This window comes from Ovis aries, chromosome 3 (genome assembly GCF_016772045.2).
Source record: "Ovis aries strain OAR_USU_Benz2616 breed Rambouillet chromosome 3, ARS-UI_Ramb_v3.0, whole genome shotgun sequence".
NCBI classification, from domain to species: domain Eukaryota; kingdom Metazoa; phylum Chordata; class Mammalia; order Artiodactyla; family Bovidae; genus Ovis; species Ovis aries.
This window is the reverse complement of record NC_056056.1, coordinates 216735136-216749941: the sequence shown is the minus strand read 5'-3', so window position 1 is coordinate 216749941 and position 14806 is coordinate 216735136.

The following is a 14806-nucleotide window of genomic DNA, read 5'->3' as shown; positions in this document are numbered from 1 at the left end:
CGGCCGAGACGAGCTAACCCACGTCCAGGTCAGGGGCGGCAGCCAAGAGGAGCAAGGCCACGTCCAAGGAGCGGCGGCTGCGCGGGCGCAAGAGGGCTGAGAGGAGCTACTCCACATTCAAGGTCAGGAGGGGCGACTTCGTCCAAGGTAAGGAGCTGCAGCTGTGCCTTGCTGGAGCAGCCGTGAAGAGATACCCCACATCCAAGGTAAGAGAAACCCAAGTAAGATGGTAGGTGTTGGGAGAGGGCATCAGAGGGCAGACACACTGAAACCATAATCACAGAAAACTAGCCAATCTGATCACACGGACCACAGCCTTGTCTTAACTCAGTGAAACTAAGCCATGCCGTGAGGGGCCACTCAAGACGGATGGGTCATGGTGGAGAGGTCTGACAGAATGTGGTCCACTGGAGAAGGGAATGGCAAACCACTTCAGTATTCTTGCCTTGAGAACCCCATGAACAGTATGAAAAGGCAGAAATGATAGGATACTGAAAGAGGAACTCCCCAGGTCGGTGGGTGCCCAATATGCTACTGGAGATCAGTGGAGAAATAACTCCAGAAAGAATGAAGGGATGGGGCCAAAGCAAAACCAACACCCAGTTGTGGATATGACTGGTGATAGAAGCAAGGTCCGATGCTGTAAAGAGCAATACTGCATAGAAACCTGGAATGTTAGGTTCATGAATCAAGGCTAATTAGAAGTGGTCAAACAGGACAGGGCAAGAGTGAACGTAGACATTCTAGGAATCAGTAAACTAAAACGGACTGGAATGGTGAATTTAACTCAGATGACCATTATATCTACTACTGCGGGCAGGAATCCCTCAGAAGAAATGGAGTAGCCATCATGGTCAACAAATGCAGTACTTGGATGCAATCTCAAAAACAACAGAATGATCTCTGTTCATTTCCAAGGCAAACCATTCAATATCACGGTAACCCAAGCCTATGCCCCAACCAGTAACACTGAAGAAGCTGAAGTTGAATGATTCTATGAAGACCTACAAGACCTTTTAGAACACCCCCAAAAGATGTCCTTTTCATTATAGGGGACTGGAATGCAAAAGTAGGAAGTCAAGAAACACCTGGAGTAACAGGCAAATTTAGCCTTGGAGTATGGAATGAAGCAGGGCAAAGGCTAAGAGAGTTTTGCCAAGAGCACACACTGGTCATAGCAAACACCCTCTTCCAGCAACACAAGAGAAGACTCTACACATGCACATCACCAGATGGTCAACACCGAAATCAGATTGATTATATTCTTTGCAGCCAAAGATGGAGAAACGCTATACAGTCAGCAAAAACAAGACCAGGAGCTGACTGTGGCTCAGATCATGAACTCCTTATTGCCAAATTCAGACTGAAATTGAAGAAAGTAGGGGAAACCAGTAGACCATTCAGGTATGACCTAAATCAAATCCCTTATGATTATACAGTGGAAATGAGAAATAGATTTAAGGGACTGAGTGCCTGATGAACTATGGATGGAGGTTCATGACATTGTACAGGAGACAGGGATCAAGACCATCCCCATGGAAAAGAAATGCAAAAAAGCAAAATGGCTGTCTGGGGAGGCCTTACAAATAGCTGTGAAAAGAAGAGAAGCGAAAAGCAAAGGAGAAAAGGAAACATATAAGCATCAGAATGCAGAGTTCCAGAGAATAGCAAGGAGAGATAAGAAAGCCTTCCTCAGCAATCAGTCCAAGAAAATACATGAAAACAACAGAATGGGAAAGACTAGAGATCTCTTTAAAAAAATTAGAGATACCAAGGGAACATTTCATGCAAAGATGGGCTCGATAAAGGACAGAAATGGTATGGACCTAACAGAAGCAGAAGATATTAAGAAGAGGTGGCAAGAATACACAGAAGAACTATACAAAAAAGATCTTCACGACCCAGATAATCACGATGGTGTGATCATTCACATAGAGCCAGACATCCTGGAATGTGAAGTCAAGTGAGCCTTAGAAAGCATCACTATGAACAAAGCTAGTGGAGGTGATGGAATTCCAGTCGAGCTATTTCAAATCCTGAAAGATGATGCTGTGAAAGTGCTGCACTCAATATGCCAGCAAGTTTGGAAAACTCAGCAGTGGCCACAGGACTGGAAAATGTCAGTTTTCATTCCAATTCCAAAGAAAGGCAATGCCAAAGAATGCTCAAACTACCGCACAATTGCACTCATCTCTCACACTAGTAAAGTAATGCTCAAAATTCTCCAAGCCAGGCTTCAGCAAAACGTGAACTGTAAACTTCCAGATGTTCAAGCTGGTTTTAGAAAAGGCAGAGGAACCAGAGATCAAATTGCCAACATCCACTGGATCATCGAAAAAGCAAGAGAGTTCCAGAAAAACATCTATTTCTGCTTTATTGACTATGCCAAAGCCTTTGACTGTGTGGATCACAATAAACTGTGGAAAATTCTGAAAGAGATGGGAATACCAGACCACCTGACCTGCTTCTTGAGAAACCTGTATGCAGGTCAGGAAGCAACAGTTAGAACTGGACATGGAACAACAGACTGGTTCCAAATAGGAAAAGGAGTACGTCAAGGCTGTATATTGTCACCCTGCTTATTTAACTTCTATGCAGAATACATCATGAGAAATGCTGGGCTGGATGAAGCACAAGCTGGAATCAAGATTGCCAGGAGAAATATTAATAACCTCAGATATGCAGATGACACCACCCTTATGGCAGAAAGTGAAGAGGAGCTAAAGGGCCTCTTGATGAAAGTGAAAGAGGAGAGTGAAAAAGTTGGCTTAAAGCTCAACATTCAGAAAATGAAGATCATGGCATCTGGTCCCATCACTTCATGGGAAATAGATGGGGAAACAGTGGAAACAGTGTCACACTTTATTTTTTGGGGCTCCAAAATCACTACAGATGGTGATTGCAGCCATGAAATGAAAAGACACTTACTCCTTGGAAGGAAAGTTATGACCAACCTAGATAGCATATTGAAAAGCAGAGACATTACTTTGCCAGCAAAGGTCTATCTAGTCAAGGCTATGGTTTTTCCAGTGGTCATGTATGGATGTGAGGGTTGGACTGTGAAGAAAGCTGAGTGTTGAAGACTTGATGCTTTTGAACTGTGGTGTTGGAGAAGACTCTTGAGAGTCCCTTGGACTGCAAGAAGATCCAACCAGTCCATTCTAAAAGAGATCAGTCCTGGGTGTTCTTTGGAAGGATTGATGCTGAAACTGAAACTCCAATACTCTGGCCACCTCATGCGAAGAGTTGACTCATTGGAAAAGACTCTGATGCTGGGAGGGATTGGGGGCAGGAGGAGAAGGGGATGACAGAGGATAAGATGGCTGGATGGCATCACCGACTCAATGGACGTGAGTTTGTGTAAACTCCAGGAGTTGGTGATGGACAGGGAGGCCTGGTGTGCTGCGATTCATGGGGTCGCAAAGAGTCGGACACAACTGAGTGACTGAAATGAACTGAACTGAACTGAGCAGGAAGGGGTGGGCACCCACAGAGCAGTTGCCCACCCATCCAATTATTCTTGCACAAATTGTTGCTTGGGGTCTCTGTCAATCCTAAAGAAAATCAACCCTGAATATTCATTGGAAGGACGAATGCTGAAACTGAAGCTCTAGTACTTTGACCACCTCACGCGAAGAGCTGACTCACTGGAAAAGACCCTGATGCTGGGAAAGATTGAGGGCAGGAGGAGAAAGGGCAACAGAAGATGAGATGGTTGGATGGCATCACTGACTCAATGGACATGAGTCTGAGGAAGCTCCAGGAGATAGTGAAGGACAGGGAAGCCTGGTGTGCTGCAGTCCATGGGGTCGCACAGAGTCAGACATACTGAATGAATGAACAACAAGGTGCCCTGCACTGCCACACGAGTGGCCGATGACGAGATCAAGGCCTCATCTTCCCACTGGGGCAGATGTAAAAGGAAGTGATAAGAATTGGGGGGAAAATAATGCATGAGGGTGGAGAGAAAGGAGCTCCTTTTATACCTGGAATGTTGCTGGAGAGCCTGTCTGATAAGAGGACCTGAGTAGGACCTGCAGGAAGGGCATTCCAGGTGTTGGCCCTCAGGTGGGCCCTTAGTCTATCCTAGGAGCAGGCGGGGAGGAGGCCAGTGCCTGGGGGAATAGAGTGAGCAAGAGCTGAAGAAGAGGCAAGACAGGAGGTCCTTATCCTGGGCAGGGGAGAGGAGACCATCTGAGATACGAGCTGCCAGAGGATTTGGAGTAAAGTAGTGATGGGATCTGACATCCATTAGTTTGTCTGTGGTTTTAAAAAAAATATTATACTTAGAATTAGCCAACTGGACTTAGTTTACATGATACAATTTGTTGGCACCACCCAAAGCATTATGAGGCCTGTCGAACCTATATGCCTTCTTCTCTCTGTCAGACCCCATCAGGGTGTTGGCCTGGCTAGGTGATGTCATAAAAGCATCTTCCCAGCCTGTCTGATACCTGTGTTGATGGCCTTGACCTCCATAAAGAACATGAGCGTGTTGCTGTCTTCTCTTTCACGGCGGATCCAGTGGCCCGGGGGATGTGGTGCTGGCATAGCGGTCAAGCTTGGTCCTCCTGGAGGTGTACTTCCGAGAATATTGAGGCTCGCACTGGAGCCGTGGTGCCTCTGTCCTCTGGAAGGTGGGTGACGTGGATTTTCTTTTGTGTGTATGTCTTTGGATGCATTTCAGCACCGCCTTGCTGACCTTCAAAGTCTGTTTTCACGTCAGCTCTGGGAGGGCAGGGGCTTTCTTCTTCACTTTTGGTGTCATCTTGGAGAAAGAGGTCCCTGAATTCTATTTTCACAGGATCTGTCTGACTGGAGACTAATGGAAGGCTGAAGGGCTAAAGCAGGGTGACTGATCAAGAGGCTGCTGCAAAGCCCCAGGGGAGAGAGGACAGGGGTTCGGACCAGGGGGCAGCAGTGTGGAGGGGTGTGGTCGGATCCAGGAAGTATTCGGAGGTAGGGCCACAGTTTGTTGATGGGGGAGTGAGACAGAGGGTCAACCATGGCTTTGGGGTCCTGCCTGAGTAATGCCTGTTGCTTCCCCTGCTCCAACCTATTCAAGTGCCTCTTCCAAGCTTCCCATGTTTCTAAAAGAAGGCAGTTTTCTGGGGTCTAGAGTATCCACTCAGGTAAAGGAAGATCTCCCATGACAGAGGGAGCCCCATCAATACTGGGGAGACCATGGACCCCTGGAACATCTAGGAAAGGGAGGGACCCAGATAGGGGCCTTGAGGAGGCTAAGATTTAGGAGCAATAATGTGTGTGGCATCTGGGATCTTAGGCATCATTCCCTGAGGGCTAGATTGGTGCGGGGGAAACACCAAAATGGCAGCAGACCCTACATGTGCCTTTATGAAGCATCTGTTGTGTGCCAGACACGTGGCTAAGTACTTTACAAATGTTGTTTATGTCAAAAGTCCATGTTGGTCAGCATGATTGTCATGATGATGATAAGCAAAGCAGAGAAAGGTTCAGGTGTTTCCCTAAGACACCAAGCCAGGCAGCTGAGAGGCTCACTGCGGAACCCAGGTCTGTCTTACTCCAAAATGTGTACTCTTCCAACTCTTCGAGGCTGCCCTACTTTGCTCTTTAAGGAAATAATGTTGTGACCCACATAAGCCTAATTGGTGACTTTCCCAGCTGGAAGACCAAGGGAACTTTTATATCTCCCCTGACCCTCCTGTTCTAGAGAACATTAGTTTTAGGAGGGAAAGAGTAAGGCCCCTTGGGCATCTGCCCTTCAGATCAGCTCCCCCAGACTCTTCTTGCTCTTCAGAGCAAACTCTGGGAGACAATGAAGGACAGGAAATCCGGGTGTGCTGCAGTCCTTGGGGCTCACAAAGAGTTCTATGTGCCTTAGAGACTGAACAGCAACAAGACAGGAAGCCCAGCCCAGCCCACCAACCCTCCCCTGCCTACCCAGGGAGACTCAGGGTGTAGTGAAAGTGTAGATGCTCTTATTACCCGGGATGATGGAGACGTTGACTATAACCAGATCAATGAAGACTCTGTGATATAAGTGGCCGGGGATTTGGAAATCATTCTTTGAGAGCCAACTCCATCCTCATGGGATTTGCTATCTTCAGATGTCATCGATTCTATATTTACCAGACTAGAACCTGATATCCCTGGACAGGTGTTTCCCCCATTGTCCTGTGAAATCTTTGCTGCCCACATTGTGCCAGGTGGTGCTGAAATGGGCAAAGGGAATGGAGGCTTGTTCATTGAATACCTCTCTTTGGCAGGCACCAGGAGTAGGGGCCTGAGGGCAGAAGATGTGTGGGCTCAGAGCCCAGATCCCAGCTCCCCACTTTCCACTTGTGCACCTCGGGGAGTTCCAGGATGTGGGAGAGAGACAGGGAGAGTGAGTGCAGTGAGCAGCCCACAGTTGCTCGGGGAGTGGCAGCTGCTTCCCTTTACATCCTTCACCCCCATGGATTGACTGCAGCCTGTCAGGGCACTGCACTAGTGAACCCACTTTTTAAAAATTATTTTAAGCTTAATCCATGTTGTCATATCAGTTTATTCCATTTTACTGCTACCTGACCTGCCTCCTGAGAAATCTGTATGCAGGTCAGGGAGCAACAGTTAGAACTGGACATGGAACAATAGACTGGTTCCAAATAGGAAAAGGAGTGCGTCAAGGCTGTATATTGTCACCCTGCATATTTAACTTATATGCAGAGTACATCATGAGAAACGCTGGGCTGGAGGAAGCACAAGCTGGAATTAAGATTGCCAGGAGAAGTATCAATAACCTCAGATATGCAGATGATACCACCCTTATGGCAGAAAGTGAAGAGGAGCTAAAGAGCCTCTTGATGAAAGTGAAAGAGGAGAGTGAAAAAGTTGGCTTAAAGCTCAACATTCAGAAAACAAAGATCATGGCATCTGGTCCCATCACTTGGGAAATAGATGGGGAAACAGTGGAAACAGTGTCAGACTTTATTTTGGGGGGGCTCCAAAATCACTGCAGATGGTGATTTCAGCCATGAAATGAAAAGACACTTACTCCTTGGAAGGAAAGTTATGACCAACCTAGATAGCATATTGAAAAGCAGAGACATTACTTTGCCAACAAAGGTCAGTCTAGTCAAGGCTATGGTTCTTCCAGTAGTCATGTATGGATGTGAGAGTTGGACTGTGAAGAAAGCTGAGCACTGAAGAATTGATGCTTTTGAACTGTGGTGTTGGAGAAAACTCTTGAGAGTCCCTTGGACTGCAAGGAGATCCAACCAGTGCATTCTAAAGGAGATCAGTCCTGGGTGTTCTTTGGAAGGATTGATGCTGAAGCTGAAACTCCAATACTTTGGCCACCTCATGCGAAGAGTTGACTCATTGGAAAAGACTCTGATGCTGGGAGGGACTGGGGCAGGAGGAGAAGGGGATGACAGAGGATGAGATGGCTGGATGGACGTGAGTTTGAGTGAACTCCAGGGGTTGATGATGGACAGGGAGGCCTGGCGTGCTGAATTCATAGGGTCTCAAAGAGTCGGACACGACTGAGCAATTGAACTGAACTGAACTGAACTGCTAGATAATATTCCATCATATGTGTGTACAACAATTTTTAAATATCTGTTTATTTTACTGCCTTGGGTCTTAGTTGCATCGTATGGGATCTTTCTTCACTTGGGATGATGTGACTCGAGTTGCCCTGCTGCATGTGGGATCTTAGTTCTCCAATCAGGGATGGAACCTGTGCCTCTTTTGTTGGAAGGCAGATTCTTAACCCCTGGATCACAAGGGAATTCTCTCAGTGTACCCATTTTACAGATGAGGCCCCATTCAGACTGACTATACCTTCCTTGACTACAGCTTCACAACTTAGCGATTGAACAAGCACGTAGCTTCCACCTCCACAAGGGGCAAACTGGAAGTCCCCGTGCTGGGCTGGACCAAGACGTGTTCTTGCTTCACATCAAGCTTTGTAAGATACAGACAAATATAAAAGACAGCTTTCTAGTTCGGCTTAAATGTTTAGAAGATCTGGAAGCACTGGGCTCAGAGTTTGAGCTCCCCCTGCACGCCAATCCACGCTGCTCCCTGTCATCTTCTCCATGGATGTTCATTCATCTACATGACCCGTTGGGCTCCTGTATCCTGCCGAGTCTGTCAAAGCCTCACAAGGCTTTCTCATCCGAGATGGAAAGGAAAGGGATTCAGAGAGAAAGTATGATTGCCTTCCGGAGTCAGGATGGGTACCCTCTCTGACGTATCTTCCCAGCTGTAATCACAAAGCATCAAACCTTAAAATATAGAACGAGGAAACCAGAACAGCACAGCTGTGCTCAAAGCCAGGGTAAATACCTCCACAGCTCAGGAAGGGGACTGAAGCCGAAGTTCTTGGTACAGCCTGGGAGCCCAGGTGGACTCCCGGGGGGTGCTGGGACCTACAGGGCCCCCAACCCCGCCTCCCGGGAGTCCCAGAAGAAAATCCAGGCATGGTGGGGCAGCTAGAGTTGAAGAAGTGAGAGCCAAGATTATTCCAGTCAAGGGCAAAGTATCACAGGAAGCAGGTGGGTGTGGATGGAGAAGGAAAAACCCACTCCAGTATTCTTGCCAGAGAATTCCGTGGACAGGGGAGCCTGGTGGTCTGCTGTCCATGGGGTCGCACAGAGTCAGACACGACTGAAGCAATTTAGCATGCATGCATGCATTGGAGAAGGAAATGGCAACCCACTCCAGTATTCTTGCCTGGAGAATCCCAGGGACAGAGGAGCCTGGTGGGCTGCCATCTATGGGGTCGCAGAGAGTCAGATATGACTGAAGCGACTTAGCAGCAGCAGCAGCAGCAGTGGGTGTGGAGGGCTGAGGGTCGCTGGGCTGAGGGTTAGACCTGAGAGTTTATTCAGCTTAACTTTCCCCCTGCACTGACCCCCCTCTTCCACTGTACAGCCACTCAGAGACAGAAAAGACTGGCCAAACTGTACTTTTTAAAAATCTTATGTCTGTGGTGAGTTCATTTTGTTACAAGGAACGAGAGAGGGATTGTCATTAATCTTTTTTTGAAACGACTGTCTGATATTTATAAAACAATCCTTCTTTCCCCCAATGCCAGTTTATCATATATCAAATTCCTGTGCGTATTTGAGGACCCCGTTTCCAAGTCTTCAGAACAGAGTGGCAACTTCACATTAGCCTCCTTCCAGGTCAGGGTACTGCCTTCCAACATCTACTACTGTTATTACAAGTTAGAGGCCAGGGAGACCAGTCATCCAAGGAAGGGTGAGTTACTATGTGCCCAGGTCAATATAATTCATCAAGGATTTAGTGAGTGTGCCCAGGCCCGGGGCAGACCACTGGAGACCCAAAAGTGAGGCCCAGCCCCTCCGTGTAAACAAGAGAGACGCTCCAGAGGTATGTCCCCTGTTCATGCTTCTCTCGGAGCTCCCGCACCTCCAGCAGGAGCTTTGGAAACTTCACTTCCTCTACCCCGCTGTGCCTTCAACACTTTGACATGTCCCCAGCATCGCCTTCATCATGGTGTGTTACTTCCTGAGATTGGTTTTCTTTTATCATTTTCCGAAATTCTAATTTTTATACATTTGCTTTTCCATTCTGTGACCTGTATTTGTATCATCTGGCTCATATCCTGGGTTGGTGTCCGGCGAGAAGGAAGAGCAAGGAAAGAAGGGAGCAAGCAAGGCGGGTTCTGGCTCTCCCACTAGGGGGCAGCGCTGCGCCACGAGAAGGCTGGTAGAGCCCTCCCTGGTCATTAATCCGGCTGGAAGCGGTTCCCAGCCTTTCAGCAATTCTACCCTTAACCTCCCGAAATCCTAGGCTCCCCACCTCCAATCTCATAGACTGGAATGTGGGAAGAAACCCTTCCCAAATACTGTTCAGATTGCGGAGAGATCATATAGCCAAAAGGCCTGATGTGGACACAGCAGAGGCTTGGGGCCCAGGTGGCCTTTCTTCTGGGTCAGAGGCTCTAGGGTGAGTGCTTCAGGAGTTGCAGCTCGAGGGCTCATAGTTGTGGCACCCGGGCTTCGTTCCTCCCAGGCATGTGGGATCCTCATGGACCTGGAATTGAACTGGTGTCCCTTGCATTGCAAGGCAGATTCTTAACCACAGGACCACCAGGGAAGCCCCAACATGTCTTTAACAAAAGGGCACACGTAGTTGAGAAATCCTGGCTGTGGGGTTTTTTGTTTTTTCCTTTTTAATTTGGCTGTACCAGGTCTTAGCTGCAGCATGTAGGATATAGTTCCCTGAGCAGGGATCGAACCCCAGACGCCTAGATTGGGTGTGCAGAGTCTCAGCCAATGGACCATTAGGGAAGTCCCTGGTTGTGTTTTAGCAGAGGCTCCATATAGCAGCCAGTGCTATAAGCTATATGCTCCACACACACCCCTGTATTTTTTCTAGTAGTGGATGGAGAAGTTCTTTTTTATTAAGGAAAATAACTTTTTTTTTGGCTGCAACGTGAAGTTTGCAGGATCTTAGTTCTCTGACCAGGAATTGAACCCAGGCCCTCGGCAGTGAAAGCATGGAGTCCTAACCACTGGACTGCCAGGGAATTCCCAAGAACTTTTTTGGTTAATATTTGTTTATTTGACCGCACCAGGTCTTAGTGGTGGCATGCAGAATCTTCGATCTTCATTTCGGCATATGTGATCTTTAGTTGTGGTGTGTGGACTCTCAGTTGGGGCATATGGAATCTAGCTGTGGCACGCAGTTCTTTGACCAGGGATCAAACCTGGACCTCCTGCATTGAGAGTGTGGAGTCTTAGCCACTGGACCATTACGGAAGTATCCCCAAGAACTTCTTTCTAGGAGCTTCTGGCAATTTATTCTGTATCATGACCAACCTGGATAACATATTAAAAAGCAGAGACATTACTTTGCCAACAAAGGTCCGTCTAGTCAAGGCTATGATTCTTCCAGTAGTCATGTATGGATGTGAGAGTTGGACTGTGAAGAAAGCTGAGCACTGAAGAATTGATGCTTTTGAACTGTGGTGTTGGAAAAGACTCTTGAGAGTCCCTTGGACTGCAAAGAGATCCAACCAGTCCATCCTAAAGGAGATCAGTCCTGGGTATTCTTTGGAAGGACTGATGCTGAAGCTGAAACTCCAATACTTTGGCCACCTCATGCGAAGAGTTGACTCATTGGAAAAGACTCTGATGCTGGGAGAGATTGGGGGCAGGAGAAGGGGACGACCCAGGATGAGATGGCTGGATGGCATCACCGACTCAATGGATGTGAGTTTGAGTGAACTCCAGGAGTTGGTGATGGACAGGGAGGCCTGGCATGCTGCAATTCATGGGTCGCAAAGAGTTGGACACAACTGAGGGACTGAACTGAACTAAAGCCTAAATTGGGCCACTTTTCCATCCCTGAAGCTATTGCCCTGACCAGGCCATGTATGTACGCATTGGCTTAGCCATGCAGGGCCACCTCGGAAGCTGGGTGTACCCACTAGGGGATGCTGAGAAGAGCAGGTGCAGATGTCCACAGCAGGTAGCACTGACTACTGGGTGCCCAGCTCTGTGCCCACTGCTTCACGGGTCTCGTTTAATACCCACATCCAGCCAATGCTTTGAGGTTGGAGTTGTCATCCCCACTTTACAAATGCTGAGCTGAACACATCTAGGGTCATGTGATTAGCAACTTGGAATCTGGAATTTGGACCCTGGGTGGTTGGACCATAACCCTGGTATACAGTAGGTGATGATCAGTAATGGTAGCTACTATTAGGGAATTTTCGAGGATGACTCTCAGATTTCCAGCTGTTGTGATTGGGAAGATGAGGCATCATCAACAGGATGGAACGTACGGGGGAAAAGCCTTTGGGGAAGCTGAGTTCCATTTGGCTCTTCGGTGTTTGAGGCGACCGTGACACTCAGTCCCTGTGGGAGCCATGAATAGGGTGCTCAGGAGAGAGGACTCCCTGGAGAGATCTGTCTGATCCCACCTTTATTTTTAGATTAATTCATTATTTCTGGCTGCCCTGGGTCTTGTGCACGGGCCCTCTTTAGCTGCAGGGTGGCGGCTGCTCCTCGTTGCAGTGCCCAGGCTCCTCACCACGGTGGCTTCTCTTGATGCGGGGCACAGGCTTCAGTAGTTGCCATACTGGGGCTCAGTAGTTGTGGCACACGAGCTTAGTTGCCCTGCTGCAAGTGAAATCTTCTCGGACCAGGGATCAAACCCATATCCCCTACATTGGCAGGTGGATCCTTATCCACTGTATCCACCAGGAAAATCCCTCAATCCCACCTTGATAAGAATCATTAACTGTAAGCAGAGTTGTGGGCCCAGGACCAAGCCCCAGAGAAACCCCTTATTGAAGGGCTGAATCATGATGATGTGATTACTAATCCAGAGCCAGACATCTTGGAATGTGAAGTCAAGTGGGCCTTAGAAAGCATCACTACGAACAAAGCTAGTGGAGGTGATGGAATTCCAGTTGAGCTATTTCAAATCCTGAAAGATGATGCTGTGAAAGTGCTGCACTCAATATGCCAGCAAGTTTGGAAAACTCAGCAGTGGCCACAGGACTGGAAAAGGTCAGTTTTCATTCCAATTCCAAAGAAAGGCAATGCCAAAGAATGCTCAAACTACTGCACAATTGCACTCATCTCACATGCTAGTAAAGTAATGCTCAAAATTCTCCAAGCCAGGCTTCAGCAATACGTGAACCGTGAACTCCCTGATGTTCAAGCTGGTTTTAGAAAAGGCAGAGGAACCAGAGATCAAATTGCCAACATCCACTGGATCATGGAAAAAGCAAGAGAGTTCCAGAAAAACATCTATTTCTGCTTTATTGACTATGCCAAAGCCTTTGACTGTGTGGATCACAATAAACTGTGGAAAATTCTGAGAGATGGGAATACCAGACCACCTGACCTGCCTCTTGAGAAATCTGTATGCAGGTCAGGAAGCAACAGTTAGAACTGGACATGGAACAACAGACTGGTTCCAAATAGGAAAAGGAGTACGTCAAGGCTGTATATTGTCACCCTGCTTATTTAACTTATATGCAGAGTACATCATGAGAAACGCTGGACTGGAAGAAGCGCAAGCTGGAATCAAGATTGCTGGGAGAAATATCAATCACCTCAGATATGCAGATGACACCACCCTTATGGCAGAAAGTGAAGAGGAGCTAAAAGCCTCTTGATGAAAGTGAAAGAGCAGAGTGAAAAAGTTGGCTTAAAGCTCAACATTCAGAAAATGAAGATCATGGCATCTGGTCCCATCACTTCATGGGAAATAGATGGGGAAACAGTAGAAACAGTGTCAGACTTTATTTTTCTGGGCTCCAAAATCACTGCAGATGGTGACTGCAGCCATGAAATTAAAAGACACTTACTCCTTGGAAGAAAAGTTATGACCAACGTAGATAGTATATTCAAAAGCAGAGACATTACTTTACCGACTAAGGTCCGTCTAGTCAAGGCTATGGTTTTTCCAATGGTCATGTATGGATGTGCGAGTTGAACTGTGAAGGCTGAGCGCCGAAGAATTGATGCTTTTGAACTGTGGTGTTGGAGAAGACTCTTGAGAGTCCCCTGGACTGCAAGGAGATCCAACCAGTCCATTCTGAAGGAGATCAACCCTGGGATTTCTTTGGAAGGAATGATGCTAAAGCTGAAGCTCCAGTACTTTGGACACCTCATGCAAAGAGTTGACTCATTGGAAAAGACTCTGATGTTGGGAGAGATTGGGGGCAGGAGGAGAAGGGGACGACCCAGGATGAGATGGCTGGATGGCATCACTGACTCGATGGACGTGAGTCTGAGTGAACTCCGGGAGATGGTGATGGACAGGGAGGCCTGCCGTGCTGCGATTCATGGGGTCGCAAAGAGTCAGACACGACTGAGCGACTGAACTGACCTGAACTGAACTGATGGGGTAAATTGTTAGTCACTCAGTCGTGTCTGATTCTTTGAGACCCCATGCACTGTAACTCGCCAGGCTCCTCCGTCCATGGGATTCTCCAGGCAAGAATACTGGAGTGGATTGCCATTCCCTTCTCCAGGGGATCTTCCCAACCCAGGGACTGAACCTTGGTCTCCTGCATTGCAGGCAGATTCTTTACCATCTGAGCCACCAGGAAAGCCCTATGGGGTGAAAGGGGCCCAGGAAGGCAACCAAGAAGGAATGACAAGGAGGAGGAAGAGAAATGCCCAGAGGCTAAGGGGAGGAGTGTTGAGAAGAGACGCATGGTGCATGTGTCAAGCGCACCACGTGAGGAAATGCAGGGAGGAGACATGGTCATCATGCTGGCTGGCACCTGCAAAGCTCTCTCAGCGCTCCAGGCTCAGTCCCAAACTCTGGGCATCCTCACACCCACTCCAGAAGCCTGCTCTATGAAGATCCTCAGCTCACAGATGATCTAGGAGAGCAGGTTGACCAAGGGCTGGTGAAAGGCTTGATGGAGGCAGCTGAGAGTGTACCAGTGGTGACATCTTTGCCCCCAGTTTGGGGGAGCATCTCCCCTCCTTTTCAGTCAATGTAGAGTGGGCTCTGGTTGATCTAAGCCAATCAGTATATGCCAACCCGTCTCCATTCTCAGTGGTCAAGGCACGATCACATGACCTCATCCAAGTCAGTGAGATCCAGACCCAGGACTTTTAGAAGCTCTATTTCTTCTGTGCTGAGTACACAAGATGAGATCGTGTGAGCCCTGGAGCTGCTACAGCCATCTTACAGGCATGAGGGGTAAAACCGTCTGAGAATGAGGGCAATACTGGTTAGGATGTGGAGCTGGGCTGAGCCACAGAGAGAGCTGGATGGCCATGTGACATTGAACTCTGCCTCAAGCTGCAGCTGAAGGCTTTACCATTACTGACAT